This window comes from Cervus canadensis, chromosome 3, assembly GCF_019320065.1.
Source record: "Cervus canadensis isolate Bull #8, Minnesota chromosome 3, ASM1932006v1, whole genome shotgun sequence".
Lineage (NCBI taxonomy): Eukaryota > Metazoa > Chordata > Mammalia > Artiodactyla > Cervidae > Cervus > Cervus canadensis.
The window spans coordinates 95,589,389-95,616,156 of record NC_057388.1 but is presented as its reverse complement, the minus strand read 5'-3'; the positions used below and the strand labels follow the sequence as shown (position 1 = coordinate 95,616,156).

The following is a 26,768-nucleotide window of genomic DNA, read 5'->3' as shown; positions in this document are numbered from 1 at the left end:
GAAATCTAAAAATCACATTCTGATCCCTGAGCTGAACACACCCGAGGCTGGGATGATGAATCATGTCAGATCCAGAGATCAGGACCAGGAGGAAGAGGCCCGGAGCCTGCGTCCGCCTTCCCGGCCCTCTGGTCTCTCCCCACTCACCCAGGGCCTCTTTTCATCAAGCCTGCCATCCTAAGTGATGGATTCACTAACACAGTCTCAGAAAGGCTCTTAGGTAACTGATGTGATTTCTGATTAAGATTGCTATGCATGCGTGGAAATAAGAGAGACGCGGAGACAGAGAGAGAGAGAGAGAGAGACCACCGACCTGAGAGGAACCCCATGTCCAACAGAGAGGCGGGCCTGGGGACAGACAAAGCAGTTAATTGTGAGCAGTTCCACCAAGGGGCCTGGGAAACTCGCGCCCAGAGGGGCGGCTGTGACCCATTTGGCACAGGCAGTGCTGGCCTTGCGTATTTCAACATCCTCCTTGGTCAAACACCTGGGTTACCTCCTGAGTGCAAGCCCTGTTCTTAGAGATTTATGATGTTTACCAAATGTGGCAGCTGGCTCATTTGTAGGAAAGGTGATGCTTTGGGAAGCCACTCTGAGACCCCACACCCTCCCTGGGGGGCCTTTAGTACCTCTGCTTATTGTTCTTGCTGAATTGCCGGCCAGTTTCTACAGCAAGGAAAGTGCTTCCCACTCTGTTTTGGGCCTCTCGATCCTTTGGTGTCTGCCATTGGTCACTTTTGAAATCAGCCCCCTCCTGTTTGAAAGACAGGAGGCCTCTCTTATTAATGTGAGGCGACCTTGGCCTGTTGTTATCAAGTTTTCTGCCATTGGGTCACTTGGCGTGTAATTATGGAAAATGCTTCACTCTGTATTTCTCAGGAATGTGACTTGTTTGTTGTTCCAAGGATTTTCTTATGTTATTTGAGTTCCCTTACTACGAAGGAGGCCCTCAAGATGGAAATTCCAGGGGTGGGCGGGAGAGCAGAGGGTTAGCACTTTGCCTCCGGGGTGCACAGTGAGTGAGGCCCGGGCAGCCTTGACATGTGTTATTTCTGCTGAGTCTCCGGTGATGTGATGCTGCTGGTTGGAGGACTGTGCTTTCAGAACAAGGTACTTTAGACATGAAGAGAGAACGTCAGAATTGGTTTCCTTTAGAGCAAGAAGGATCTTGAGAGATGATCCTTTTGAGAGCTTTACTTGACTGCATTCAGTAGAGCCTTAGAGCCCTGAAGAGGTAGCTCAGGGTGGATGCTCAGGGTGGGTAAGAGGAGGTCCCCCAGCTGGGTACAAGATATAATAAGAGCAACTTATTTTTATATGTTTTATGTAATTGAGTTTTATACATGGCCTTATTTGATAAGAGGTTTTTGTTACTCAAAACAAAAGTGGAACTAAGCTACCATTCTAGTCCCCCATTTTCTTTTTAATACACAAATATAGAAACAAAGCCAGAGACTTAAGATCACAGAACAGCGTAACTGAGTCTTGCTGGTACATCATCTGCCTCTCACCTCTCACACTGCAGTTTAGCTGCCCATTTGGGCGGGACTCTTGTCGCAGCTCCAAACCCACTCTTCCACACACTGCCCAGTGGTGCTGGAGTCGGGACCCTGCTGACACAGTTCTGTTTTGCTAGTTGGCTCTGGGTGAGGCTGTCAGGCTTCTCAGGTGGTGCTAGTGGTAAAGAACCTGCCTGCCAATGCAGGAGATGTAAGAAACGCGGGTTCGATCCCTGGGTTGGGAAGATTGCCTGGAGGAGGGCATGGCAACCCACTCCAGTATTCTTGTCTGGAAAATCCCATGGACAGAGGAGCCTGGTGGGCTACAGCTCATAGGGTCACACAGAGTCGGACACGACTGAAGTGACTTAGCACACACACATGCACACAATGGTTGCTAAAGGGAAATTTAGAGTAACTCAGGGGTTTAAGTACCTGGGTTTTATCTGAGTCCAACTAGATCTCTCCTTTTCAAATTTCAGGAACTCTACCTCCCAATGCCCTGACTTGCACACTAGAGACCTGGTAAAGTTGTGACTTCAACATAGTTTGTCCTTCTGTAACGCACACCATTAAATGTTGCATTTGATTTTCAGTAATGTCAGCTCAGGAGTTATAAGAGATAAGAGATTCTCTTGTCTCTTAAGTTAAGGGTTGCCACTTAACTTCTCTTCTGTGATTTGTGATAAGAATTTAGACTTGAGCTTGTCCCTTCTTTCTCTAATCACTGCAGAGTAATCAGAAGAATCCAGCCCACACCATAGTTACCCTAGCTGTTGCAGTGGTCAGGGACATCAGCCATCTGGGCTCTCAAGGCACGTTCTTCAGTAGGCACTTTATCACAGTCAGCCACAGGTGTTCATTTGATTAATTGGGATGCTGTTGCATTGCATAATTACTAGCATCCTATTTTTCATTGGCATGGAGCCCATCACTGTGTTCAGACCTAAGGACACAACCAAACCAGTTCCTAAATGCCATCTATGAGGTTTTGATTCCTGATCTCACACCTGCTGTTGATTTCTGGATCAATCAGGACTAGCCACAAGATAAACCAACACACCAATTATTTTAACAGAGAGAATGCATATTAGTTCAGTTCAGTTGCTCAGTTGTGTCTGACTCTTTGCGACCCCATGAATCGCAGCACACCAGGCCTCCCTGTCCATCACCAATTCCCGGAGTATATGTATTGGTTAACTATGTATAAAGTTATTAACTAGGTAACTGAATGAAACACTGAGGAATCATGAAGTATCCCAAAGCAGCATATGGGTTTGGACCAAAGAGAACATAAAAATAGGCAGAATGTAGACACACTTTAAGAATATATAATTTTCCTTGCCTTCTAAGCCTATCAAATCTTCTGAGACAGAGTCTGTATTCTTACAGCACTTTCTACAATGCCAGCTTTGCGTTGTGCTATTAATATCTCTACTTGTGTGTCTTCTGTTCACAGTGGGTTCCTCAGTGGTGACTCTCATCTCTGCTGTATGCCCTAAAACATGGAACAAAGTAGGTCAGTAAAAACAGAAAAGAATAATGAGTCATGATACTGCTGAACCTGCTTTAATTAACAGAGGACCCAGTGCAAACCCTATCCTAGAGTGTGGGCTTGTCTTGGGATACTATCTTTAGGGTATCATGTGGCCTTCTGAAAATTCTGGCTTTGTGGCATAGCTTAATGCTCTCCTTAAATGACTCCAAAACAGATACTTTCTTCTGCCTTCCCAATGTGATTTCTCAGTAGCTAAATTAAAGAGGCTAAATAATAAACCTATATCTCCACCAGTCCAGTAAGACTGTGCATGTTGAACATCCAGTGCTGAAACGAGGTTATGTTCCAAGAGGATATGAGTTCTTGTTGGGTTCCTAAGTGGATTAAATAAAGCTTCCCAATACAACAAATAGGATAGCTATAATAAACTATATTTCAATCTTTTTAGAGATAGATAGATAGATGGATAGATAGAGGTAAGATTTACACTGGTCTAATGAATTTTCAGAGTAGTTACTCATGTATGAATTGAAATACAAAATCTTAGTAAGAATTTATTTCATCCCTTGTCAGTTATGGAAGGATGGGCTGAGAGCAGAATTTGACAAGGGAAAGCGTGAGTGTAAATCAACTGTTTTTTTAGTTGCAAACAACAAAATCCCCTGTGTAGTTTAAGCAGTGATGTTGATTAAGGGACAGAGGTACTTACCGGAGTTATTGAGAAAGCTGAAGAAATGGATTCTAGGTTGAACTTCTGGGAGTGACTCTTCAAAACACACCCCAGAGCTGGGTCACTATAGGAGTTGCTGCCTTTGCCACAAAATAGCTCTAAGATGGGCTGGGAAATGTAATTTTCTTTAAAAAATTATTCAGTTTTGTTACTCTTTCTGCTTTTTGCTTTTCACTTGTTGCAACTTTGGAAGAGGATTGGGGTGGGTGTTGAACAAGACAATATGTGATAGAAACTAGGAGGTAGACAGGTCAAATAACTCTGAAGAAGTCTCTTTGGAGACCTAGGTGGGAGTGAGCATAACTGGGCAGACTCTTAGCTTCCACAGGATGGGTGAGAGATGGACAACCAAAACGGAGAAAGAGAGAGTTATTAAAATACCTAAAAGCATTTGGTAACAATATCCTAGTATAAATAACATAGTTCAGTTCAGTCGCTCAGTCATGTCCGACTCTTTGCGACCCCATGAATCGCAGCACGCCAGGCCTCCCTGTCCATCACCAACTCCCGGAGTCCACCCAAACCCATGTCCATTGAGTCGGTGATGCCATCCAACCATCTCATCCTCTGCCGTCCCCTTTGCCTCCTGCCCTCAATCTTTCCCAGCATCAGGGTCTTTTCCAATGAGTCAGTTCTTTGCATCAGGTGGCTAAAGTATTGGAGTTTCAGCTTCAACATCAGTCCTTCCAATGAACACCCAGGACTGATCTCCTTTAGGATAGACTGGTTGGATCTCCTTGCAGTCCGAGGGACTCTCAGGAGTCTTCTCCAACACCACAGTTCAAAAGCATCAATTCTTCAGCGCTCAGCTTTCTTTATAGCCCAACTCTCACATCCATACATGACCACTGGAAAAACCATAGCCTGGACTAGACAGACCTTTGTTGACCATAGCACAAAATTATTTTAGCATTTTTATTATGTTCAATCTTTGATTTTTCATTTGATCCTCAGAACAATCTTGTGAGGTAGGTAAAAATTACGTAAGTTAGTTTTAGTGTTAATTAATTCCTTTACTCCATAATTTATGTTTTACACATTTGTTTTATAGTAAAAGTATGACTCTATTTAAAATTCAATATTTTAACATTTTTTTTAAAAAGACAAATAGAATTTTCTAGCTCTCCACCTTTTTTCTCTGCCCTTGGACCAGAGGTTAACAATCTCCCCTGTGTTAACAGCCCCATATTTTTCATTAAATATGGGGGAGGGATAGGGGAGTAGTTTAAAATATAAATAACAACAATCTTTCAAAGGGTAGGTATGTAAACTGAATTTGAAAGTTGAGACACAGAATGTGGCTCAGAAACTGTAGAGATCGCAGCTAAGCATCAGGCAAAGAAAGAGAACAAACCACCCAGACAAGATGTCAAGCCAGGCAAAGTTTATCTTCAAGAATCTTCCATTTCTCATTTTAGTAGACCTCCCACCCTCTGGTTCCCTGTCTCATTTACCCTGACCTCTCTCATTGGTAGAAAAGCAAAAAAAAAAAAAAAGAAAAAGAAAAGCAAGTAAAACTGTCCTAAGTAATGTGTGCTGCAGACTCCTCAAAGAGAAATAGATGGATTCATGTGGCTACCTCGTTGTTGCACACCCTACTTTATATTCATTTTCCACTGGAGAATGATTACCACTGTATAATTTTAAAATTGGCTTTGAAATCTACTGGCACCAAAAATAGACAATAATTAATATCCTGTCCTTCAAACTGGAAAACATCACACTTCCCCCATGTTGGCAGTGTCTGGTAGTTTTAATGGATTACTTAGAGCTTCAGAATTGCCACCTATATTTTAAAATCAGATCTTTCTACCTATGTTGAAGTGGCTAATGGATTATACAAAGCCATTTCCTCAGGCATCCCAACCACCCAGTTTCACAGAGAAACTCTATCCAGCTCTCTCTCTATACTCTGCTTTAGGAGTCATTTCAATGTCTATTTTGGATCCCATCCTCTTCTTATTTTATCTTTCAGGCCCAATTTCATCGGGTCATCTGAATTGATAGGATAGACCATCCTCTCAGGTCTAGAGGTAACATTTTCTGTTTGAGCCTCTTAGGTGGCAAGATATCAATCTCAGACAATTCAGGGTGATTCAGTAAATTTAGAGTTAGTTGATTCAAACCTCATTCTTCCCTAATATTCACAATTCCTAGAATAGTGTCTAAGTTCCATGGAACTTGGGGAGTGTCCTCAGGAGAGATGGCAAGATAGAGTTTGGGTCAGGGGCATCTTATCCACGGTCATTCTGTTTTCTGCAAAGATTTTAATCCTCTCCTATGTTAGGATATGGGCTTTTGTGACGCTAGTGGTAAAGAACCTGCCTGCCAGTGCAGGAGATGTAAGAGGCATGGGTTCAATATCTGGGTGGGAAAGATCCCCTGGAGGATGGCATGGCAACCCACTCCAGTATTCTTGCCTGGAGAATCTCATGGACAGAGGAATTAAACAGGCTACAGACTATGGGGTAGTCTGTATGCAAACAGTCAGACATGACTGAGTGACTTAGCACGCACGTTTTAGAATACAGACTGTGATGATGATTAGATCACTCCAGTGAAGTCCCTATTGTGATATCTTCAACAAAAATTTGCCTTACCAAGCTCTGAACTCCAAACTCACCAGCAGTTTGGCATAACTGACCATGGAAAGGAAAGAAGGCAGATAGCTAAGCTTTCTAGGGGTTTTAATAGGTTTTAGTTAGTTGATTTGAGAATCTAATCACCACGGTAGGATGTAGGACTGTGTAAAGGTATGCATATATTTTTATGAAATAATGATGTGAAATGGAAGAATTAGTTCTGTGCTGTTCTTTTCCCCACCTGGTGAATCCAGTTCCCCTATATCCCTTCTTCCTTTAAGTAGCTGCTGCTGCTGCTAAGTCACATCAGTCATGTCTGATTCTGTGCGACCCCATAGACGGCAGCCCACCTGGCTCCTCCGTCCCTGGGACTTTCCGGGAAAGAACACTGGAGTTGGTTGCCATTGCCTTCTCCAATTCCTTTAAGTAGCTATACAAAACCATAATACAGCCCTCGAGAGAGAATGCCCAGAGCAGATCATAGGAAAAAGAGCACAAAATTTATGACTTTTGAGTAGTGATCAGTTTGGGGGCCTCCAAAGCCAAGGGGGACTCAGGGCATAAAATTATAACAAATGATGAATTAGTTCAGTAGGAGATGGTTCTTCCTTCTCCCCAGACTGAAGATTTTACAGTCAGTAAGAAAAGCAAGTTAGAGGGAGTAGGATTGCTAAGATCTATGTATGTCTCTCAGTAGGGATCTTGTAATGCTTCTCTTTGGGGACAAGAGGGCAGAAAATTTAATCCTAGATAGTTTAGAGGTTCCATGAGCAGCTGAAGCTGTTTCTCACTTATGAAGAACACACCAGATCTTACATATATACATATATTAAGTATATATACATTTTATATTGTGTGTATGTATTCAGGTAAGAGAAACTTAATCAGGATGGGACATGATAGAAAGACCATTGGCTTAGGTTTCCTAAAATATGGGTTCTGGCTTCAGTTCCAGTGTGGTCATGTTTTGATTGTATGACTTTGAACAAGACATTTCATTTCATTTATCTTAGCCTCTTACCTCTGAAAACTAAAAGGAGGAGGACCAGATGGCCTCAGTAATATGTTCCATCTCTGGATAACTATGATTTTGACAACTTATGCCTGTATGTTTAGTCTGAGTTCTTAAACAGGCAAGAATGAATTTTAATGTTGGTCTGGTCAGAAAGAAAAATTAGAAAAAATGGATTGTTTGGAAAGAAAAATCAGTATGAATAAGTCAGCTCTCCATCCTGTTAGAAGCATTCTTTAAAAACATTTAAGTGGCCTACCCATCCATACCATCTTCCCTGGTGGCTCAGATGGTAAAGAATTCGCCTGCAATGCAGGAGACTTGGGTTTGATCCCTGGGTCAGGAAGATCCCCTGGAGAAGGGAATGGCTACCTACACCAGTATTCTTGCATGTAGCCCGCCAGGTTCCTCTGTCCATGGGGTCACAAAGAGTCAGACACAACTGAGAGACTAACGCTTTCACTTCTCTTCACTTCAAACATTCATACACTTATGTAATGATTTATTCTAATAGACATGTATTGAATGATTTCCAGGTACCAGGTTTGAGAATTTCCAGGTACCTTTCCTGTCCTGCCCTTAAAAGGAACTTACATTGTCAGGAATTAAATTGCCCTCAGATGCTGTCCTTCAGTGGATCCAGCAGGAGGCAGTATCAGTGACTTGGGACAAGAATAAGAGAACTTTCATGAGTTGGGCTTTCCTGATAGCTCAGTTGGTAAAAAATCCACCTGCAATGTAGGAGACCCTGGTTCAATCCACTGAAGAAGGGCTAGGCTACCCACTCCAGTATTCTTGGGCTTCCCTGGTGGCTCAGCTGGTAAAAAAAATCCACCCTTAATGCAGGAGACCTGGGTTCGATCCCTGGGTTGGGAAGATCCTCTGGAGAAGGGAAAGGCTACCCATTCCAGTATTCTGGCCTGCAGAATTCCATGGACTGTATAGTCCATGTGTTGCAAAGAGTCGGACACCACTGAGCAACTTTCACTTCATGAAAACATCCACCAAATGCCCAAACTTTAACACTCATATTCTAAGTAAGTGGCATGTCCGCCATTGACAGCTGGTGAATTTTAGTTGTTCCTCTGAGTGTTGACTATTTGTGGCATGTGTGGAAAATTAGTGTCATAGACCAAATGGTGCAAGTGTACATCAATCCAGTTATTTTCATATGCCTCTGAAGCCTTGAAAACTGAAGTGATTGTGCAAGATTGCATGTTCACAAGTGGCAAAGCCAGAACAAAAGGTGTAGATCCCTGTTCCTTTAACGATGTGATTTTTCTTTCCTTATTTAGCTCTGCTGCTTAAGCAATGCTTTTTATCATGGTATCCTAACACATATCTGATCTTCCTAAAACAAAAGTCAGCTTTTATTTTGAAGATGAATTTAGACATCTGAACATCTTGGGAGTTGTCATATTTAGTGATGCAAAGTAAAGACAAGTAGATCCTAGCAAGGAGGTAAATAAATTCAGAGAACATTTCCAAATCTGCTAGAAGATGAAAACTCAGCTATTTTTGTTATCCTTGGTCCAGATTTTTCTGTTTCTATAAAAAAATTGTGAGTTAAGCTGTATAACCATTGGTTTTGGCATTTTTTCAAAGGGTTTCTTTCATTTTGCAGAAGACCTCATTTATTCCAAGCTCTCCCAGCTCCCAGGAGGTTGGAAACCCAGCCAGGGCATCTGATTTATATAATTAGCCTTTCGTGAGTATGGATGGCCTCTCACTCCAGCATGAAGTGAGGTGAATTTGAGGAAAAACACTCTTCCTTTATCCTCCTGCTCACCCTCCCTCACTCTAGTTCTCATTTGTAACCCGATTTACCGGGGAAAGCAATGATTCTACAATCCAGGGTGATCTCAGCCTGTCAGAGCTTTCAGCCAGAAAGACTTAGAGGCCATCAATTTCATAATAATGGGTGTATAATGACGGTCCCTTTGGTATTGCTCTCACCCAAATCCCCATTTAGAGACGGCGGCTGGAAGGACAAAGGCTAGTGTTTCAGGAAGGGCAGATTTAGGGTAGATCAGCCATGGAAATCAGCATTGGCTCACATGTCCAGGACCTAATGAGAATCTGGCAGAGGCCCAAAAAGGAGCTGAATCCACTCTGCCTCTGCATTCTAGTCCCCATTTCAGGGCTTTTCATGAGAATCTGTAGGATTGTAAGGGAGGAGGTGAGGGAGCCACGTAGAGAGGCAGGCATGACAGAAGCATTAGCTGCAGGTTAGTCTGTGTCCTGCCTAGAACTCTGACAGTAGAATCCCGATGGTTTCTTCCACGAGAGATTCTTCCACACTCATCCCCAGTCCCATTTTGTGAGACGCTCAAGGGCTCTGCCCTTGTTGGTGGTAATGTACACTTCACTAGATTTCCACTTAATGACTTGAGCTCATGTGAATTTGCCAATATTCCTGTTGGCCTCGTCTTTATTTTTGTCCAATCATAACACATGACCTCCTTCAAGCATATTCCTATGCTCAAAACCTAAGTGCTAGGAAATGTTGACAGTCAGAAGAGTATCACTGACAGATGAAAAAACTAGGAAACATGCAACAATTATTTAGGACTAATGCCAAACTTTCTGGCAAAATTGTTTTAGACTTTATCTGAAAGTTAACTGAACTATGTCAGCAAGTAGGTGACTCCATTGCTGCGAATGCAGTTCTTATCAAGCTACAGAGGTGCAGGTGATATCCCACTGGTGGAAGAGGAATGGAACACAGAAACACATTCTTGGTCTTTTTTTTTTTTAAATCCAAATGCATGTGTTGTTGCCTTGGATTCACATAAAATGAAAACTTTTTACTTTGCAGTGTTAATCTCAGAGATAGCATGCATATGGAAAAAAATCAAACAAATTTTCAGATGGATGATTAATAAATTACTAAATGTTTACAGCTTGTGAGGGGGAGGAGGAAATATGGTGAATGCTGCAGAATTATTGAACTCTATCTAGTCTTGAGATTGATCTGAATTTAATGTTGATATTTCTTCACACCTAATATTCTTAGGCTGAGAGGAACTATTCTCTGTTTTCTGGCCTCTATGCTGTGACCAGGTTGATTGACTGAGAGGCCATTGGCCAGTCTGAATCAGGCCACTTTCTTAGATTGCAGATGTCGGATTGCTGAGCCAAGACTGTTGAAATAAAGATCAACTCTATGTGTAACAGATAGTATATCTGCTGTCACTTGCTGACACATAAAAGCATTTCCTCTGGATGAGAGCAGATTTTAAGTTCTCAGTTCTTAACTCTGTGAGCAGGTGTCTCAGTTACTGTATGTCCTTGCTCCCAGAGGTTCCATCAAGATGTTTAAAGAAATAAAAGTCCCAGAGGCTCGGGCCTTCTCCCTTTTGTTCTTTTTTTAGCTGCGTTCTTCTTTAAGAAGGTGTGGCACAAGTGATAGGCATTCGTTTTTGAGACAGCTGGCCGCTTATAGATTACTCGATTTGGGAAACATGCAGTATGGCTCCTCAGCCCCTGAGTTTTCATTTTCGTGAACTCACAACTTGCCCCCCACACCAGCCCCCTTACTCCTCTCCATTTCTTTCCTGGCACTTCTCTTTCACCCTCTCTGCTTCCTTTTCAGCCAATAGGGCTTTCTTCTTCATCTCCTGCTTATTGATGAATGAGTTTCATTCATCTTTCTCTCCTTTTTGGGGGGTAGGACAGCAAAGGGGAGTGGGCTGGTCTATGAATAGCTATAGACTTTGCCTGCTCCCATTTTTCCACTTGACTATTCAGATCCATGGAGACAGAAAATGGAGGGGAGCAGCAGGGTGGGAGGCACCGGGGTCAGAGGTCAAGAGTGGCCACCTTTTGAATGAAAGCTCCTGATTTCCACTGGGGATAACATATTGTCACCCAAAGTAACTGTGCAAGTACTTCGCTGTCAGAAGCCTCAAAGCAAAGGGGGAGAGGTGAAAAAAGGGGGGGTAAAGAACAGAGAGAAGGGGAGGAATGCAAACCCTGGGGTCAGTTAACATGATTTGCAATGTTTTTGAAGAACGTGTTTGGTGACTCCATGTGGGAGTCATTATGCTTTGTATCTGTCTCTATCTTCTTAAGGGGTGGACCTGGAATATATTGTGCCTCCTGTACACAGATTACAGCCTTCTTACCTTGTAGACAACTTTATTTAAAACCATTTAATTAGGTGGCAAACTATTGTGCAACATCAAAGCTTTTGGTGGGTGAGGGGTGATACTACATGTTAAATTTATTGTCACTTCCTAGAAACTTTGTAAGACTAGCATTCAAAAGGTCTTTTATGACCCTGCTGGGCATTTCATATGCACTTAAGTTGATCTGTTTTAGGGCCTTAGTGATTCTCACTTGGATAAACTATAAGAAATTCTATAGGGGTAGTTCAGTTGGTTTTTCACTCATATATGTTATTTTAACACCCTCCCAATAAAAATGTGATGAGGAACACATTAAGAGCAGGATGAAAGTGTAATTTTCCCACTGAATTTTTAAGAGCTGGAACTCCATTCTGTTCATCTTTAGGCCCATTGCACTAACCTCAGCATTATTTAGTAATTGTGTATGGAAATAATGAATGTTAAACAAAGGGAATTTAAGAACTTTCTGTCATCTTAAGTACTTTCTACATGAACAGATATTACTTAAGTGTAAACTGCTATGTAACATCAAAGCTTTTTTGGGATGAGGGGTAATGCTGCATGTTAAATTTATTGTCACGTGAGTAATATTGTAACACTTAAGTAATATATGATCATGTAAAAAGATGATGTAAAGATCATGTAAAGATGACAAAAAAGTCTTAAATTCTCTTTGGTAACTTTCATTATTCCCATACACAATTACTTGGTTTATATCAAATGATCCTACTACAAATTGAGAGTCATCCTAAGAGAAGTTTTCATGTGATTGGGCTTCGGTTTTGCCTGGGAAAAGGTTTTCATTCCAATAATACAATAATAATCAGATGGAATTCTCAAAATATAACCATTCAACCTAAGTCAACAATCAAATAAAAAGATGTTCCATAAAACAGCCATTTAAAAATCTGGCAGCTCATCAGAATCACTTGGGAAACTTAAAAACTCTTCCTGGGCTTCATAACTGATGACTCTGACATATGACTTGTTTTGTAAACTACTGTCATAGCACAGGGAAAGTAAAGAAGAAGTCTTGCAATCAAACTCTTCAAGTCTGAAGCACTTAGTAGAATTCAGAGCCATATACAACAAAATGCCATTATAACAACAACCAGAAAATACAAAGAGAGTGTTATGAAACAAAGTTATTTCCATGTCTCATGCAGCTGGCCCATAGAAACAGTGCCTTATTGACATGATTACAATAAATACTATACAATGAATAAACATGAATATCAAGTGCTTTCTCTTTGAGGCCATATAAGTAATAGCTGTTGTTTTATGAAGAAACTAAATTGCATACAGTTTACATTGAAAGCAGGGAGAGCAGACCAGAACTGATACACTTTTTGAGTTATTTTGAGATATTTATGCAACTGTGTCCTACCATTAAATAGTGCATGCTATATATTCCAACCACCTACCAAGAAAATAAAATGAATAATTCAATGGAAATGGAAATGGCTTAAAATTATAAAAGCACCAAGTTAAGTGTGTAAGTTGGAGTACACTGTTTCATTCTTCCTAACAAAATTTCATATTAATGACAGTGACCACAATATTGAATACCTTGTGAAATTCCTTATCTGGAGATCATATCCAGAAGTGATGTAAGGGGGAGGGTGCTAACGAGCCAGTAAAACTTCCTGTGATATTCGGCATTGTTGGTGGTAAATAAAACTTGTTTGCATCCATTTTTGATTTCCATTCTTCTTTCTGGCTCAGATGGTAAAGAATCTGCCTGCAGTGCAGTAGACACAAGAGACATGGGTTCAGTCCCTAGGTCGGGAAGATCCCCTGGAGAAGGGAATGGCTGCCCACTCCAGTATTCTTGCCTGGAGAATCCCATGGACAGAGGAGCCTGGCGGGCTGCAGTCCCTGGGGTCGCAGAGTCAAACACGACTGAGTGACTAACAGTTTCATACTTTCACGTTGCTTTATCTAGTCTACTCTGAATTTTTTTCACTGAATTTCATCTGATGGCTAAAATTTTTGATTTCCTCTTAGAAGCAATAAAATTCTTCCTATTTGTTAAATATTATGACTACACAATAACATTCCAGCCATTTGGTAACTAAGGGTCAGGAGACCTGTTACATTGCCTCTGCTTGGTTTCTTACTATCTGTGTTAACTCCTTTTTTAAAAATCTATTTATGTTTAATTGGACGATAATTGCTTTACAAGATTGTGTTGGTTTCTGCCACACATCAACGCGAATCAGCCGTAGGCATACATATGTTCCCTCCCTCTTGAACCTCTCTTCTGTTTCCCACCTCATCCCACCCCTCTAGGTTGTCTCAGAGCACCAGGTTTGAGCTCCCTGCATCACACAGCAAACTCCCTCTGGCTATCTGTTTTACCTATGGGAATGTATATGTTTCAATGCTAACTCTCTCAATTCATCCCCCCCTCCTTCCCCCACTGTGTCCATAAGTCTGTCCTCTATGTGTCTTCATTGCTACCTTGCCAATAGGTTCATCAGTACCATCTTTCTAGATTCCATATAAATACGTTAATATACAATATTTGTTTTTCTCTTTCTGACTTATTTCACTCTGTATAATAGGCTCTAGGTTCATCCGCCTTATTAGAACTGGATCAAATGTGTTCCTTTTTTTTAACAGCTGAGTCGTATTCCATTGTGTATATGTACCACAACTTCTTTATCCATGTGTCAGCTTCTTCACGACATTTAGCTTCTCTGAGGACTAGGCTTCACTTCTGGAGGATGGGGATAATACAGATTGCCCCCCTTGCTTCACAAAATTATTGGAATAAAATATGAAATCTGTACGATATTCTTTGTAAATCATAAATTACTGAATACATGTAGGGACCGTTTAGGCTTTACTTACTTTCTTTACTATGCTGACCTCTATTAAAAATTTTTTTAAAAAATTATTTAATGCAGGATCTTAGTTCCCCAACCAAGGATTGAACTGCACTCCCCGCAGTGGAGGCATGGCATCTTAATTGCTGGACCAACAGGGAAGTCCCTATATTGACTTCTCTTAAAATCTCTGTATAATTTTTATTTTGCACAGAAATGACTTTAATAATTTTATTTCTAAAAGAGTGCCTTTTAAGATGTGTTAAGTGAAAACCCAGGAAATTAAAAAAAAAAATTACCAGAACTTTTAAGGAACCTATATTAACATTGTGATTCTTATCCTGGATTTTTGACTATCAAGAGTAAAGTGTTTTGGGTTACCTCTGCTTTGTTAGGTCTTGATCTTCAAATGCTAAGATATATTTTTAAATGATGATGTTAACTAAGAAAAACCTTCTGAATTCAAAGAAAAAGAAAATAGCTTTCATGTTTGCCTGGTTTAATCTGAATTCCTGGAATTCTGCTTATTCTGCACCTGTCAAGGGAGATCATTGGTCCTTTTCAATGAGAATCTGACATTTAAACTCCTATTAACATGGTGTTCTGCACCAAGTAGGTGTGTTGTACATTTCTGTTGATTTTATCTACATAATTCTCAGCTTCTCTTGGCATCCTTCAGAGAAATTCAGGACCCTTCTATTCAGATAGAATTGACCAATATGTTCACACTTTCTCTCCCTTTTTAAACATCCAGTCCAGTTGTTATGTGAGGATAACATGATGATTATCTTTCTGTTTTCTTTCCCATGTCTGTCTTTAACTACACCAGTGCTTTACTTTCACATGTCAACTCTTATTTCCCAAACTGCCTTGGTTCATTTCTTTCTCTGACACATTTTGTACATCTTTAGGATATTGTTTAGGAAACTCTAGTTGTATAAGGATGTTGATTGCAGAAACAACATTTTTAGCATATCCATTACAACACCTTTTATATTTTCTCTCTCTAGAACCTCAGCCTGCTGCCTTCTTTGCAATTATCCAAAATATCCTTGAAGTGGCTGTTTACACAACATTAAAATGGGGAGCAAGTGAGAATTCACTTTAAGGTACAGGTGGAAGGATTAAATTATGAAAGGACTGATACCTATGAACATGGCAGGAATAGGTTAGACAAATTTTGTACTATATTCAGAATAGAAGTTGGGAAGTGGAACCTTTAGCTGGGCAAGGTACTGCTCAGGAATCGGAGTTATGATCCCATGGGGTTGAACTGATGAATTCAGGGAAAAATGAAAGCCCTGTGAAGATAATCTGAGACACAGAGAAGACTTGCCTTCATGCTCTTGATGCAACACGCTTCTCCAAACCCCCATGTGCTATGGTCTGCTGGGCTTAGTCCCTCAGTCGTGTCTGACTCTTTGCGACCCCCTTGGAGTGTAGCCCACCAGGCTTCTCTGTCCATGGGGATCCTCTGGGCAAGAATCCTGGAGTGGGTTGCCATGCATCCTCCCAACCCCCCCTAGTCCTTCCTTATCGGTCAGGAGGCCTACTGTACTGAGCAGGCCTGCCAGCCCCTGGTGCCCGCTTGTTTGTGCCATCAGGGCGTCTAATGCTCACGCCTGCTCATCCCTTCCAGGACTCACCAGGCTGTACTGTCTCTGAAACACCTTCCCCAGCTCACCCTGACTCCCAGTAAGAGTGAGATCCTTATTCATTTGCTTCCATATTCCTTCGCTATCCTCTCTGTCATAGACGGCTTGTTTGTGAGTTTCCTCTACCAGATTGTGGTCTCCTTGAGGGCAGGTACCATGCCGTGTTCTGCCCTCTGTCTCTGGTCTCTAGCACCGTAGCTGACACCTGTGAAACACTTAATAAATAATAATAATAACAAATAGATAATAATAAATAAATAATAAATAGAAATGAAAATAAATGCATGAGGAAATAAGGGAAAATTGTCAAGCACTTTGAAAATAGCTGGTGTGTTTTTATACTTCTCAAATTATCCTGCTGGGACCAACTAAACTTGTGCCTTAGGCCCTGTGGCCACCCTGATGGTCACACGTTCTGAGTCAAATGGGATAAAAGATATAAAAGTGCTTAAATTGTGTATTTCATTTTTAAAATTTATTTATTTATTAATATTTATGTATTTATTTGGCTGCACTAGGTCTTCGTTGTGACATGCAGGATCTTTTTAGTTTCAGCATGTTCTTAGCTGCAGCATGTGGGAACTAGTAGTTCCTAGACCAGGGATTAAACCTGGGTTCCCTATATTGACAGCAGGGAGTCTTAGCCACTGGATCACCAGAGAAGCCCCTAAGTAGTGAATTTTAATGCAATACTAATGTCCTATCTATCTGTCATCTAGCAACAAAGAAAAAGGACTCATTTTAAACAGAGAAGAGGTGACATTGCCACCTGGAGGGGCAGTCACCTCACCTAAGGCCCTTGGTTCCCACATTGCTCCCACCACAAGATTTAGGATAAAAGAGAATGGGCACCCCATGAAAGGATTAGCCCTGATGAAGGAGATTTTTGAGGGTTTGGTGCCTATGGTACAATTTGGGGCTTCTGTGGCCTCTTAGGTAAAGCATTACCTTTTACCTGGGGGCCCCTGTGATTCTGGAGTCAGGACAGTGTCTCTGGCAAGAGTCAGAAGTTGAGTTTTTTTAGGGCTGATTCTCAGGCAGAAGTTAAGCATAGGAGAGTAGTGTTTCTTGATGTCTGTCCCTCTCACAAGGGCAGAAACAGGGATGAGAGGTTGGGGCCGATTCCCTGTCCAAGGTCAGAGGGTGTAATTTGGAGTGTGTCTTATATGGCAGAGCATGGTTTTTAGTTATGTTAACAATGTCTGCCTCCTCTTTAGAGATGACTGCCCATCACGTTTGGTGGTCTTACCAGGACGCTCCTTTTGGGCCTGCACGGTGCTGTCCTGTGTTCCTCAGAGCCCCTCCGAGGTGCAGGCCCAGGGGCACTCTGCGCCTCCTAGTTGGGGCCCTAGCTCCCTTCCTAGGACCTGACCTTTTTAAAACTCAGCATTCTAATTTGTACAGTGGGGTTAACAGTGATGGCTAGTGAGGTTATGCATGCATGCTCAATCGCTCAGTCGTGTCCAACTTTTTGCGACCCCATGGACTGTAGGCTTCCAGTTTCCTCTGTCCATGGGATTTTCCAGGCAAGAATACTGGAGTGGGTTGAGTAATTGACATAAGAGCATACAGAGCATTTAGTATTGTGCCCAGAACCAAAAGCAAACAATAAATAACAGTTAGTGTTAACCATTATAAGTAGTAGCTGTCCGCTCTGGCCACTGGACACTGGGATGCCTGTGACCTTGGGGGCTATCAAAGGTCAGATGTGGGCCATCTTGTCCATGAACAGTGTTCTGGCTGGGCATGCCCCAGTAAGTAGCATGGACCCAGAGAGGAGGCTCGATGCAGTTTTATATTAAATCCCAAGGGGCAGTGAACATTCTCTTTGCTCTTAATACTTCATAAGACACTCTCTAGAGTTCTCCAGTTGTTTCCTGTTAGTCACAGGCTCACCAGGTCTCACCTGGAACTGATCCCATGATGAATCTGGAAAAGAGCAAGGGCTCTATCTTGCCAGTGGCTCGGGGCTATTAACCAGGCCTGATGCGGTGGCATTTCTCTAAATCCCTGGATATATTACAGATCTTGCTTCATTTCTTTGCTCACGAGTGAAGTTCTGGATAAGAAACCAAAACAGAGTTAGCTCTTTTGAAATTCCTGGCAGTGAACCCTAACCCCTGCAGAGAGGTGGTGCCCATGAGCAAAGTAGGCTGAAAGAGTTGGATGCTTCCTGCTATTTTGGGCAGGAAGGCAGGAAATAGTCCTGATTTACAATAATTATGGGCAACAGGGCCAGGAATAAAGCAGGGCTTCTATGAAAACAAGCTGTTCTCAATACGGTATGCTGAGCCACTAACAATGTGCACAGAATTTTGACTGGGTCTCTCTTTGTCTCCATGGCCAGCCATCCAGTGGCCATGTATTTATTAATGTGAATTATAATAAGAAGTTGATAACTCTTTAATTACCAATATTTTTATGTTAAAAGCTATTAACATAAAACAGAAGGAGCGGAAAATCTGAAAAAAAAATCACATTAAAGAATCTACCATATTAAATGATTGGGACACTTTTCTCTGTCTGATGTCTACTCAAGAGACTCAGAAGACTTTTGGACAGTTCAGATCAATATCTGGCTAAGTCAGAAATAAGAAAATCTAAAGCATATTTACTCAGCTAGTGAATTCAGTGTTTGGGATTAGTTCAATCCAAATTTAATCAAAATTCGAATTAACACAAATCTCAGGATTTTAAAAAACCCAAGATTAGAAATAATAATGTTGTTATATCAAAGAATTATTTTTCTGTACTCTTCAAGCAGCCCAGGGACCTATTTTTTGTTCATTCTTGCTCCTTAATCCTTGATTTAGGGATTTCATGTTGAAACTCTATAGAATAGTTGTTTGTAACAGTTCTTTGCTGACTGCCATGTGAGATACCTGTCCTGTGTCAGTGGATAACAGGAAACAGACCCAGGCAAGCTTGTGATGGGATAAGAATGAACAGGAAACATAAACTTTTCCCCATCCCAGCCCACCAGAGGAAAGCTTCCTGCCTCATGGCATCCTCCTGACCTAACATATCCGTTCTGTTCCCTGGGATCTGTTCTATCAACCCTTCGATTTCCCTCTCCAGTGTTTGCTATTCTGCTCCAAATACCAGAAGGCTGACCTTTATAGGAAATATCAACAGATTCTTTGACATCTGGCTTTTGGTTGGCTTTGGTCAGTGGAGGCACAGGCAGGAGGTCACAGAGGAGTGACCTAGGCTGTTCACTGAGTGTGCGGAGGTTGGTCCTCTGGGGCTGTGGTCTCCTACACTTTGAGCTCTCCCGAGGTTCTGACAATGATTCCTTCCAATTTCCACCTCAGCCAGAAAGGTGGTGGCACTTTCTTGTTGCTTGCTTCAGGACGTTTCAACACCTTCTCTTGTTTTCACTTTGTGGCCCCGTGACTGTAGTCCACCAGGCTTCTCTGCCCATGGAATTTTCCAGACCTGCTGGAGTGGGGTGCCATTTCCTACTGCAGAGGATATTCCTGACCCAGGGATCGAACTCACATCTCTTGCATCTTCTGCATTGGCAGGCATGTTCTTTACCACTAGAGCCAACTGGGAAGCCCCCTAACTACTCTCACATTACCGTAAAGAATGCATCCGTTAACCTCTCCTCAGTGAATCCCCATCAATGTGCCATTTGCTTCATATGAGACCCCTTTCTGCGCTGCTACGTGAAACAACCCTTCCACAGGGACCAGTTTACTCACTGTGTCCTAAATATCCTCTATGACTTTTCTACTTCTATGTAAATTTCCAAGTCCCTCCATAATACAGAACCAAACCTAAGCCAAACTTAACCATGCTTGCCTGACCAGCCACTGCAGAGGAAAGTGGTGGTACAGATTCTTCGGGAAAAAATGATCATATGTTATTTTATAACATGCTTTATTAAAAAATATTATTTAACATTATTTACTTGGCCATGATTTATGGAAGGTTCTTTGGGCCAAGTCCATTTCCTTCAATTCTATACATTTCCCCATGATGTCAACCTCTTTGTCATGCACAATGGAAGAGATATTTACTGATTAAAATCAGTAATTGGGATACTTTGTAAATTGTTGGTGCAGTCAAGTAAGCGTGAAATAGTTCCATAGTCACACGGTGACAAACTTCTCAGGCTGCAACAAACACAACCAAACTAGGACTTCTGAGGCTATCAGTCTGCCCCAATCTTCAGGGTCTGATGGAGACCAGGAATGTTGGGAGCAGCTCACATACCTAGAAAAATTAATCACATCTCTGTGTCTCACTGGTGTGCAATTATGAGCTAAGTGGTATGGTGCCTGGTGTTGCTAAGCCAGAACTTGTACAAAGTGCCCTCTGTTTCAGCAAGCTTCAACTTAGCCGCTGTGAAATCAGAAACCCCCCGCCCACCTTTTTGCTACTGCAGCAATATTCAAATGATTGGCTATAATACATAGGGTGAGTTTGCTGTTGCAAATATGTTCATTGGAGAGACAAGTAATGTCAAAGTAATCTCTTGGCATCTGGCAATGGATAGAGATGTGAGCTCCAAAACCAAACTGTCCCCATTCTTCTACATCCCTCCACTAGGGGTCTCTGTTCCTTCAACACATCTCTTCCTGTGCCAATTTTACTATAGAAATATTTGTGTTGTAATATTTGCATTTTTGCTGTTTTTCACATTTCCCCAGAATTAGGGTATTTCAATATTTTACATCTCAAGAGTTTTCTTGATTGCTTATGAAAGTATTTTATTATGATCCTTATTCAAAGTGATGATAATGACAATATGGCTTACAGTTTATCAGGTGGCTTCACATGCATATATTTATCTCATGTAGTACAGTTCTATCTAAAATTGAGAGAGAGAACAGATTGTTTTTATATTTAATATCTAAAGAGATTTTTCTATTTATACCTCAAGATCTCATGATTTGCTCTTGATTTTTCAGTAAGTGAATGAGAACTCTGAGACCAGCAGAAACAAGGTTTTCTGATTAACAGCTACTGCTTTTCTGTTGCATCATACTGCCTACACATTTGAATCGCATGCACTAATCACTCAAGGTACAAGTGATCCTCAAACGGAAAAGAAAAGAGGGAGAAGCTGAGCCAGCTTATTAGTACCCTAGTTTGCTTCAAGTTCCTCCACTAGCTGTTCTGCAGGTTTCTGGAGAGCATCTGGTGTGGCTATTTGCCCTGGAGGAGTGGAAAGCATCATTACAGAGAAGGCTGGCCAATACAAATAATATGGGAGCCAGCATGTAATCTTAATTTTTCTTGTAACCACATTAAAAAGTTAACAAGAAATGGGTATGATTAATTTTAATAATACATTTATTTAATCCACTATATACAAAATATCATTTCACCATATGTGCAATATAAAATGAGTGAGATAATTTTTATTCTTTTTTTTCATACCGTTTTTGAAATTCAGTGTGTATTTTACACTTACAGCCCATCATAATTTACGCTAGTCACATTTCAAACATTCCTCTGGGATGCATGGCAGTTTTATTGAACAGTGAGGCTCTAAGGCAATGGGAAATGGCACCTTTGTCAGTGGCGTTGAGGTGTACACATAGCACACAGCCCTGTCCTTGGCACGGCAGTAGCAGTACAGTGATGTCTGTTTTGAGAATGTCAGAAGTATAGTCAGAGTATTCGTGCCAAAGGCCAACCAATAAAGGAAGACAGTTTTGAATAACAGCTACTAGACTTTAAGCTCAATCTTGTAGATTGAGCCTTAATCATTGCTCCATTTTTAATGACTAGTCCACTGCCCAACTTGCCAATAAATGAATCCTTGATGGAAAGAATCAGATAACTCTATTTGAGATACTTTTTACATTCCTTTTTGTTCATATTAAGTCTTCAGAGTCTGGCGCATATTATACATTTATTGCGTATCTCAGTTCAGACCACCCACAGTTCATTCGCTCAGTGGCTACTGTATTAGACAGGAGAGGTTTGGACTGTTGGGATATTTCACTGACTCAGTCACCAACTGATGACCCAGAGAAAGTTAATTTTTTTCTGTTTTTGGTTTGCCAGACTCTCTGGAAGCATAAGTTCCTATTTAAAATTATAAATTACCTTATAATAGAGGAAACAGTAGCCAAGATACATGACATTCACATCCAATCCTCCACCTACTTAATGAAAACAATTACTATTGCCTTCATTACCAATCAAAGCAGTTTGGCTAATGGAAATATGTTTTTATTTGCCTCCTCACCTTCCCCAAGATGTACAAATATGCAGGGCCACAGGGATGCATAATTAAAAGCACTGAGGAGAGGTTAAAGACACAATAGATAATGGGCTTTGCAGTAACTGCTGCTTGGTCTGTTTTCTGGTGACTGGAGCAGAAGGCAGGGAAACTTCCTAACTGGCCAAACTCTTTTGGTGGGGTAAGAGATGTTCTGGTTGGGAGCAAGTGAGCCTCATTTGGCTTCTGACCAGACACTTAGATTGCCAAGCAAAGCAGCCAGAGACCAAACTTTTTAAAAAAGGAACACAAATGTTTAGGACCAGGACTGTTGCACATCGTGCAACACAGTGTAGACTGTGCTCTGCTGAGGACTTCAATTCAGCTGTAGGGAGAAAAGCATTGTGAAAATTTGTACCAGGACACTTTATGGGCCCTCAGCAGCCCACTTTAGGACTTAAGCAGCCATGTTCAGAACTCAAACTGTGGCTGAAAGGAAGAACTCCATCTGGCTAAGCTATGAAAAAGTAACGACAACAAGGACAATTAAAAAAAGAATCAGTGATGGTGCTAGTCAGTCATGTCTGACTCTTCACAACCCCATGGATTGTGTAGCCCACCAGGCTCCTCTGTCCATGGGTTTCTCCAGGAAAGAATACTGGAGTGGGTTGCCATTTTCTTCTCCAGGGGATCTTCCCAACCCAGGGATCGAACCCAGGTTTCCTGCATTGCAAGTGTATTCTTTGCCATCTGAGCCACAAGGAAGCTAAATCCTAAAATGTGGAAGTCCTTACGTACCTGAAATTGGTCTAAATATGAGTACTATTTCTTACTAGGAAATAAAAGGAAACAAAAAAGTAACCAAACTGTGAGTACATATATAAGAACAGACTTGAGATATACTTACTATGCTCTGTGAACTTTTTTTTCTTGGGTGGTATGCCAAAACTTTTCTTTTTCTTAAGTATTTTAAAACACATCCTAGATATTTTATTGTTTCATCTGAAAATGCCAAGATGAAAACTCTTGAAAAATTTTAGCCACAATATCATTATCATATCTGTTGAAAATAGCATTTAAGATTCACTATTCTACCCTTTCTTAACATGATATCTATTTCCATAATAAATTGTTCAGTTGAAAAAGTCAGATCAATTGCCACCTTCATGATGCTGTGCATTGTAGAATCATGCAATGCTCCACTTCCCAAAATAGCATATTTCTATTTTCTCTCAGAAGAAAATGAAGAAGAACTAAATAGCCTCTTCATGAAAGTGAAAGAAGACAGTGAAGAAGTTGGCTTAAAACTGAACATTCAAAAAACTTAAGATCAGGACTTCCAGTCCTATCACTTCATGGCAAATAGATGGGGAAACAATGGAACCAGTGACAAACTTTATTTTCTTGGGCTCCAAAATCACTGCAGATGGTGACTGCAGCCATGAAATTAAAAGACACTTGCTCCTTGGAAGAAAAGCATATTAGACAGCATACTAAAAAGCAGAGACATTACTTTGCTGACAAAGGTCCGTCTAGTCAAAGCTATGGTTTTTCCAGTGGTCATGTATGGATGTGAGAGTTGGACAATAAAGAAAGCTGAGAGCCAAAGAATTGATGCTTTTGAACAATGGTATTGGAGAAGACTCTTGAGAGTCCCTTGGACTGCAAGGAGATCCAACCAGTCAATCCTAAAGGAAATCAGTCCTGAATATTCATGGAATAGTCATTGTTGCTGAAGCTGAAACTCCAATGCTTTGGCCACCTGATGCAAAGAACCAACTCATTGGAAAAGACACTGATGCTAGGAAAGATTGAAGGTGGGAGGAGAAGGGGATGACAGAGGATGAGATAGTTGGATGGCATCACCTACTTGATGGACATGAGTTTGAGCAGGCTCCGGGAGTTGGTGATGAACAGGGTAGCCTGGTGTACTGCAGTCCATGGGGTCTTAAAGAGTCAGACACAACTGAGCGACTGAACTGATCCTCCCTGAGCACCTCAGCACCCCGCACAACTAATTCCACCCTTGATTACTAGTAATGGCTTGTAAAGGTATTTAGGTGTGCTTGCATTTTGCTTTTTCCCCGGTAAGGAGTCATACTGCCTGGGAGGTGAAAAATACCTGCCTTATATCAACACACACCAGTTTCAATGATTATTTCTAGTACCATGAGTCAGAAAGTAGGAGCTTGTTCTTCATCATCTATTTATAGATTCTCCTTTTTCTCTCTTATCTCTTGACTAAGGTGTGAAGCAATTTTAGGTCTAAACAAACTCCATTGTTGAGCTTCTCATGAGACCCTGGTTATGTTCAGTCAGTTCAGTCACTCAGTCATGTCCAACTCTTTGTGACCCCATGAATCGCAGCATGCCAGGCCTCCCTGTCCATCACCAACTCCTGTAGTTTACTCAAACTCATGTCCATCGAGTCGGTGATGCCATCCAGCCATCTCATCCTCTGTTGTCCCCTTCTCCTCCTGCCTCCAATCCTTCCCAGCATCAGGGACTTTTCCAATGAGTCAACACTTCGCATGAGGTGGCCAAGTTATGTTAGCTCACTTATAGAACCAGGAATAGCTCCGGAAAAGGAACACTTCCCTGAGAGTCAAGAGTGGGGGAGCCAGTCTGAGGCCTGTGGGCTGCAGGATGGGCTGTGCTACTTGAATTTCCCAGATACAAAGACACACGGGGAGTGAATGACATTAAGTCTCTAGAAGAGGATGCCAAACGACATAATCCCAGTAAGAATGGGCAATTGAAACCCTGGCCAAGTTACACCTACATTCCAAGTGTGTCAAAAGAACTCATGGTCATTTTTACCTACTGCCTTTGGCTGGAAATTTGTAGGTTTCAGCAAATCTGATTGGAAATGCCATTGAAAAAGAGCCGGATATTTTCACTGCCAGTAAAAGAGAAAATAAAGGAAGGAAATTCCTTTCAACTCACTTCAGTTGGAGCCTTGAGAAAGCGTCAGTCTTTTCCTTTGCTCAGAGTGCCTGGCCAGGTTAAGGATGTTCTTGGGAGAGTTAATTGACACTTGTGACTTGAGGAAAAACTGAGGGTCTGAAATAGTCAGGGATTTGTAGGCAATGGTCACGGAGTGTAGATGCTGAGTCTGTGAAGTCAGGTGCCCCCGGCTACATTAACGGGAATGAGGAGTGATCTGTTAAAGATGAGAGCCTCAGTTCATATTTAATTCTCAAGCTTCAGTTGGCTCTTTGGATATTTAATAATAACTACATTACTTTAACGTGACTAGGCTAAGAGTTTGGATCAATTTATTTTGTAAAATGGAAATGACTTTAGTGTATGTTTTGAGTGGCAAAAATACACTAAATAAAATACAATACTTATAAGGATTACAGAAAATTTAGAAAGCATTAAAAGAACATTAAAATGACTTATATCGCTTCCCTAGTAGCTCAGACGGTAAGGCATCCGCTTGCAATGTGGGAGACCCAAAAATCAAACCAGGAAAATCCCCTGGAGAAGGAAATGGCAACTCACTCCAGTATTCTTGCCTGGGAAATCCCATGGACAGATATGCCTGGTGGGCTGCAGTTCATGGGGTCACAAGAGAGTTGGACATGACTTAAGAGACTAAACAACAATATATCCCACAGGACCCTAAAAATGTGGTATATTGTATGTGTGTGTGCATATGTAGTTTTTTTAATTAAATGGGGTTGTAGTGTATAATTGGAGTCAGCAACTTCTCATGTAAATAAATATCACAACTTTTCATGTGGATAATGATAGATCACATGTAATGGCCACATAGAATTCCATTTTATAGCTATATTTAATGGATCCATATTGGTGCTGCTGGTTTAGTCGCTAAGTCGTGTCCGACTCTGCAACCCCATGGACTGTAGCCCGCCAGACTCCTCTGTCCATGGGATTTCCAGGCAAAAATACTGGAGTGGGTTGTCATTTCCTTCTCCAGAGGATCTTCCCGACTCAGGGATCAAACCCAGGTCTCCTGTATTGCAGGCAGATTCTTTACTGACTGAGTCACCGGGAAAGCCATTAGTAGATTTAAATTCTAGAAAGCTAGGAGATCCCACTGCTGAGGTTCTAATTTCACAATGACAGTCATGTTAACCTCCTCTTAGCAGTCTTAAGAGGACAGCCATAGAAACCAGATATACAAAATTCGTGTTTCTACCAAGAGCTATATGAATTGGGCAAGTTGCTTAGCCTCTTTGATTCTGTTTTTGCTACCTGTAAAATGGTAATGATGCTCCCTGTTTTTCAGGGTTGTCATGACTATCAAATAAGATATGTGTACAAAGCTTTAGTATAGCACCTGCATTTAAGTGCAAAATAAATAGTAATCTCAACTTGTTTCAGTGAGGAGAAAAGCAAAAGAAAGTGCAGATTTATATTATTTTCTTTCAAATTAAATCCACCATCCAGCAGAAGGGCTGACTGTGCTGTTTTTCTGCTGTTAACTAAAAATGGTATCCTATAATAACATCAGTATTAATGAATATATTACATTAATTTTTAGTTTTCTTGAGAGATGATAGGTCTAAATTTTTCAAATTGCAAATGGAAATTTTGTTTTCCTCAAATAAATGTGTTTTCCATCTCTATGCTAATATTTATTCTTGATTTTTAGGTCACAGCACTAAATTGAAAGTGCCG

General features: G+C 41.2%; 1 protein-coding gene across 6 annotated transcripts in view; it reads left to right on the top strand.

Moving 5' to 3' along the window:
- The window catches only part of PTN (pleiotrophin), a 116,229-nt gene that overhangs the window by 23,821 nt on the left and 65,640 nt on the right, over positions 1 to 26,768 (top strand). The window contains exon 1 of one of the 6 annotated variants that reach the window (XM_043463805.1): positions 15,959 to 15,977. The exons of the other annotated variants lie outside the window; for them this stretch is intronic. The gene's annotated coding sequence lies outside the window, so the exon portion shown is untranslated. Of the gene's footprint in view, positions 1 to 15,958; positions 15,978 to 26,768 lie in introns of those variants that run through there. 6 annotated transcript variants of the gene reach the window in all.